General features: G+C 48.3%; 1 protein-coding gene across 2 annotated transcripts in view; it reads right to left on the bottom strand.

The window, feature by feature from the left end:
* Nucleotides 1-223, bottom strand: part of LOC110311359 (interferon-induced GTP-binding protein Mx2) — a 32,645-nt gene extending 32,422 nt beyond the window's left edge. Inside the window, exon 1 of one of the 2 annotated variants that reach the window (XM_029470681.1) lies at nucleotides 192-223. The gene's annotated coding sequence lies outside the window, so the exon portion shown is untranslated. Of the gene's footprint in view, nucleotides 1-125 lie in introns of both variants that reach the window. The other variant, XM_029470680.1, reaches the window with a different exon arrangement.
* Nucleotides 224-6,395: the final 6,172 nt, after the last annotated feature.

Here is a 6,395-nt window from a genome sequence, read left to right as displayed (position 1 = left end):
TTCCCAGGGAGAATGGAAACTTAGATTGCCTGAGCTTGCTGTCCTCGCACCTCCACCACACCACCCACAAACTGTTACTGTCCCCATTATTGTCACAGCACCAACAAATGCCCTGCCGTACTCACCAGTGTCTACAAAGAAGCCTTAGAAGGTATCCTCTATCCCTGCACAGAATCCAGTGCAACACCCACCACTCCAGGCTTGGAGACAGAGTGTGTAGCTGCCAGGGCTCAGACCTCTTTAAATAGTGCTGGCTCCGCCCCTTCCAGAGGAGAATTGAAACTTAGTGAAAAGGCCTGAGCTTGCTGTGCCCACAATCCCACCAAATATGAAAGGAGCTCAGAAATGAAACTGACCCTGAGGGGCCTTGGCTTGGTCCTGAGGTTGGGAAATTGATACTGTAGGCTCAGCCCACCAAGACACATGCAGTATGGACACCAGTTCAGATGGCTGCCTGCTTTCCCAGGACCCTTCCAGCTCTGTGCTGAGCCTTCAGCCTGACCTCCTCTCAGTTAAATACAACCTAGACTAACTTTCTCTTTTCACTGGATTCTTCCAGATGCACTAGGAATGGTCAGAGACAAACCATACCAGAAATCACTGAGGAGCCCTGCCAGCCCTTCTGGGTCCCTTGTGACAACAGGTTTAGAGGTCTGAGCACACTGCTGCTGCAGGGTTGGTGAGGGTGACAGGTGCTGGTCTTCTGGGACCTCCTGCACCTTGCCCTTCTCTCCAGAGGAGAGCCCTGCTCTGCAGAGAACATCCCCCAGCTCAGGGAAGTCAGTGTCTGTCCTCCTCAGAGACCTTAGACTTGCTTTCTGCAGCCCTTTCCCTGGGCTGCCTGCCCTGGGAACTGGCGGGACAGACACCAGGCTGCTCTTGTGACCCTGTCATGGGGTCTTGACCTCTGCCCTAAGGTTGTCTGTGCCCAGCNCTGTTGTGCCTNGGCTGCTGGTTCTGGTGTAGAACCAAGCATGGTTTCTGTGGCTCCAGAAGGCTTGGAGAATGGGGACAGCAGACTCAGTGACCTCCACATCTCCAATTACTGAGCTAAGCCCTTCTCTTCTCCTCGATCCTCTTCTTCCACTTCCTTTTGCATTTCCCAGTCACCTCAGACTCTGGTTTCAGTTTCATTTCTCTTTGGCTCTTAGAAATTCAATTCAGTGTTATGCTGAGAAATAGAATATCATGCAGGACTCAGGCCAAAAAAAGTCAGGGAAATAGATCTAGGATCAGAGGGTAGTAGTTTAGAAAGGTAATAGTAATATCTGGAGAGAGGGGCAAATGAGTGACCAGAGAGCAGTGCTGGGAGGAGACTCTGGAAGGGATGCGACGAGGAAAAGGAACCCTGGATATAGGGGAAAGAACTGGGCTGGACTGGGATCAGTGGGTGATAGATAGCCTTGGGGTTGACAGAGTGAGGACCTTACACGCTCACTGACATCCTAGAGAAGCCTGCAAGCTGTTTTACTGAAACCTAGCTTGAAAGAACTGCAGAGCAGCCCCAGCCTCCACCTCGGAAGCTCAGTCTTAGTCTGTGCTGAGGTGACATGCTGCAAGGAGATCTGACTTAAACCCCAGGGTAAGAGACCAGGATACATAGGCCACAGAGAAAAGATGGGGCCCAAGCCCTTGCTACTGGTATCACCAGGAGGTAGGCTGGGGTTTTGGTTCTGAGAGCCAGTAGAAATGGGTCTTACATATGGTGCCCACTCTGGCCTGTCTGCTGGCTCTTCAGAGCTCCTAACCTGTTTTTCCTTCCTTTCTTTCTGCTTCTCCTATGTGGACCATTCTGTTGTCCATGTCTTGGATGCTGCATCTGAAAACAGGTGCCACTTCAGTCCCCGGCATAGCCAGCACCACCACCTGTCCTGCCTTCCTTCCAATGTGAGGCCTCAGGTACTTAAAAGGGATTCTGGGCATCAGTGATATGACTCAGCAAGTAAAGACACTTGCTACACCAGCCCTGCCAACCTAAGTATGGCCCCTGAGACCACATGGTGGAAGGACAAAGCAGTATCCCAAAGTCTTCTCTCACACATGCCTCTTGTCTATCTCTAGACAGACACATGTGGCAGTCTCTAGTGACTGCCAAGCACAAGAGACTGGAAAACAGCACCAGGTAGGAGCAGTGAGGGTGAATTAAGACGCCTATCCCTCAATTCCTCATCCTCCTCCTTGGGTCAGGGTCTCACAGTATAGCTCAGGCTGTCCTGAAATTCCCATTGTAGAACAGGCCAGCCTTAAACTCACTGCAATCTTCCTGTCTCAGCTTCCTAGTTAGCTCACTCTCTGCCTCATGATCATAGATGAAGGCATGAGCTTTCAACTGTTCTTTTACTCTACCATCATGGCCTGAAACTATTAAGTGTCAAGTTAAACACTTTCTTTTATACATTGCCTTGGTCAAGGTGTGTTGTCACAGCAATAAAAAAGAAGCCAAGATACAAGCTAAGACTATGTCCCAGACTGGGAACTGAATCTCCAGCTCTCTCTGTGTGCACTGGGCCATGCTGACTACAAAGGTACATGGTTCCCTGCAACCAGGAACTGCCAAGATGAAGATAACCCAAACCTTCAGAAAGGGGAATGGATGTGATTGTCTCCATGGCAGCAGCCACCTTTAAGGCCACCTGTCCTTGGGCAGATCTACAACTGGCTGGCAAACAATCCCAGCAATATGCATCTATGGGGTCTTGGACACATCTCACCTCTATGTCATCTTCATTTGCTTGAATTCTGGTGTCATATGCACAGTGCCGCTTGACATCTGCACAACAGCAGATGGTAAACACTGAAGTGGAAACTTAAGGGTTCTTTGGAAAGTCAATTGTGTTGGATGGTGTTTTGCTGGGGCAAACACATGAAGGAGTGTTTTCCTGAAGGAGTCATAAGTGAAAGACTGAGGCAGGCTCATGAAGAAATGTTTCCCTGAAGCAGACACAGGAAAGAGGATGTTCTGCTAAAGCAAGCACTCGAAAGGACACATGATGAAGGATTCTTTGCTAACAACATGCAATATTGGTCCACCTTACATTACATAGTTGAGCTCCATTTGGTGGGACTCTGTGGATTTGGGCTGATTAGATGCATAAGACGTGTGCTGAGGTAAGGACACATGATGTTTGGAGGGTATAAATAGGACCTGGTGACATGATTGGAGATAGGCCTCTACCCTCTCAGACTGGACTCTTATCCTTCTAAAACTGTAAGCCCAAATAAACTCTTCCTTCTACAAGTTGCCTTGGCCATGGTGTTTTATTACAACTATAGAAAAGTAACTAAGACACCAGCAAAGGGGTGTGTGTTATTTTCAGATACTTTGCCCAAATGTCAACTGAAGTGGAGACTTAAGGGTTCTTTGAAAAGTCAGTTGTGTTGGATGGTATTTTGCTGGGGCAAACAAGTGAAGGTACATTAAGGAGACACAGGTGAAAGAATGTCTTGCTAAAGCAAGCATGTGAAAGGACATGTAATAAAGGATTCTTCACTAGTGACATTGCTCCCCCTTACATTGCATTGTTGAGCTCCATTTGTTGGAACTCCACAGAGAGAAATGCACCAAAAAACAAGTTGCCTTGGCCATGGTGGTATGCTATGGCTTCTTGCCACTTCTGCAAACTCAAGCTGATTGGCAGAGTGATGTCAGCTAAGACTCACATGGAGTTTTGCTAAGTCAGACTCACATGCTGAGGCAACACCTGTGGAGGACACATGATGTTTGGAGGGAGTCCCTGCTGCTGACTCATGCCGATTTGGCTGAGGCTTGGCTGTCTCTGCTAGGTCAGACCACTGCTGCTGCTATCCCAACACTACTGAACTAGACTGCTGATATTTTTGTGAAGTGTTTACAAGTGGATAGAGCTGCTGCTGCTGATTCCTGTGAACTGAACTAATGACTTTCTGACAGTGCAGATAGGATTTTCTCCAAAGAACCATTTCTAAACATGTCCACCTCCCTGTATCCTTTCTTTTCCACCATCTCTGATGGGTGGTGGGCTAGAAGGTAGATTGGAGCATTTAAGAAGCAACCTTTCAGAGAAGGCTTTGAAAAAATAAAGTAACAGTAAACCTACTCCATAAAGTGGAAGCATGGTCCACAGAGCTGGGCACTTTGGACTCACCAGGACAGTATTTCCAGTGTGAGCTGAGACGTATCATTGTGGCAGTGCCCTCCTTCTCTTTCCCCTAAAACACAAATGCCATCTTCCCCTTTAATGGAAAAAAAAAAGAAAGAAAAAAGAAAAAGAAAAGGAANGACATGACTGCTTCTGGGTATGAGAGAAGAGAAAGCTTATTGTACAGAAAAGGGAGAGCACAGTCAGAGGCATAGACATCTGGGAGAGTCCAGAGTGAATGTGACCCTGAGCCTGGCCATGTGAGAAAAGGGCAGGAACAAGGGGAGAAGAGTCAACAACCGAGAAAGGTAGCCTGGGCCAAGAAACTGGAATAGTCAAAATGGCTGAGTTAGATAGCGGCAAAGGAGCCTGAAGGGGAGGAAAGGCCAGCCCTGGACTGGAGAGTTCAGGATAGGGGTTGGGATATGCCAGCCAAGAGGACCCTGTAACAGGTGAAACTGAGGGGTGCTGGGAGAACCTGGCAGCCAGCATCTGTTTTGATGTGTGTGGTAGTTTGAATATGCTTGGCCCTGGGAGTGGCACTGTTAGGAGGAGGTGTGGCCTTGTTGGAGGAGGTGTGGCCTTGTTGGAGTAGGTGTGGCCTTTTTGGAGTAGGTGTGGCCTTGTTGGAGTAGGTGTGGCCTTGTTGGAGTAGGTGTGGCCTTGTTGGAGTAGGTGTGGCCTTGTTGGAGGAGGTGTGGCCTTGTTGGAGGAGGTGTGGCCTTGTTGGAGGAGGTGTGGCCTTGTTGGAGGAGGTGTGGCCTTGTTGGAGGAAGTATGTTACTGTGGGGATAGGCTTTGAGGCTCTCCTTCTAGCTGCCTGGAAGAGATTCCCCTCCTGGTTGCCTTTGGACCAAGATGTAGAACTCTCAGCTCATTCTCCTGCACCATGTCTGTCTGGATGCTGACATGCTTCCTGCCAGGATAATAGACTGAACCTCTGAAACTGTAAGCCAATCCCAATTAAATGTCATTCCTTATAGGAATTGCCTTAGTCATGGTGTCTCTTCATAGCAATGGAAACCCAAACTAAGACAATGTTAGTGGGCACCTCTAACATCCCAGCCTCCTATTAATAATAAAAAAATGATAAGAGAAGGTGTAATCTTTTCTATGACTACTTGCTGCTGACTTTCATGTGCCTTTGTTAGGAACCCAAGAAAGCTGGATTGCTGGCCAAGGCTAGGAAGAGTAAGCTGTTTCACTTGCTGACCAGGCTTTCTGGGACCTTCTCGGGTTAGGGAAGTACAGGCACATTGGAGCAGTTTGTGAGGCTGGACCATAGAGCTAGCTGCTTTGAAGCCATCTAGGATGCAGATTATGAGAGAACTGTGGGGCACTGGACTGTACTACCAGACAGAAAAACTGGTTAGGTTGAGCAGATTCATGAACCCCAGAAATTCTCATAATTGAGAATAGTACACACTTAAATCTACTCCCAACCAGGTTCCTGTCTTGGAACACATGACCAAGGTGCCCCATTGAGAGGACTGTGACAATCAGTCACATAGGACCTGAAGTCCTTCCATGTGCAGATGAAGCACCTAACATCTCAGACCAGACCAATGGAAAGCATCTGTCTCTAGATCCCAACACACTCCAAAATGTTTATAAGATCCTATTCACAAGCAATAAGGTGCATGAGTTACTTCACCAAAGATCATCTGAGAGTGCCTATCTCGTCGAACTGTAACACTCCAGAGAAGAGTATTCTTTCCCAAAGTTTTGTCTGGACCCTGACCTGGCCCAACCATCTGGGTGCTCAAGTCTATAGCAGTCACTTTTTGCTCTGTACCCCCAACCTTGGTCCTTAGTGGCCTGCTGCATCCAGCAGCCATTGGACTGAGTGCAGGGCACCTAATAGAGGAGTTAGAGAAAGGACTGAAGGCTTTGAAGGGGATTGCAACACCACAGGAAGAACAGCAATATCAACCAACCAGTCCCTACTTCAGTCCTACTTAGAAGGGGGAACAATATAATCAAGGGAAGTAGAGGGTGGGAGGGACTTTGGAGGAAGTGAGGAGGGGAAGGGGAAAAAGAGGGAGGGAATATGGTATGGAGGAGATGTACAGAGAGTCAGGAAATTGAACAGAGGTGTGTAGCAATAGGGGATGGGGAACTGAGGGTAGCAACCAGAAAGTCCCAGATGCCAGGAAAGCAAGAGCCTCCCAGAACTCCACGGGGATGACATGAGCTGAAATACCCTACAAAGAGGATGGAGAACCTGTCAAGACCATATCCAGAGGTTAGTCATGGCCCCCCCGGTTAAGGGATGGG

Source organism: Mus caroli, chromosome 16 (assembly GCF_900094665.2).
Source record: "Mus caroli chromosome 16, CAROLI_EIJ_v1.1, whole genome shotgun sequence".
Taxonomy (NCBI): Eukaryota; Metazoa; Chordata; class Mammalia; order Rodentia; family Muridae; genus Mus; species Mus caroli.
The sequence above is the reverse complement of the archived record's forward strand: the minus strand, read 5'-3'. Positions and strand labels throughout refer to the sequence as shown.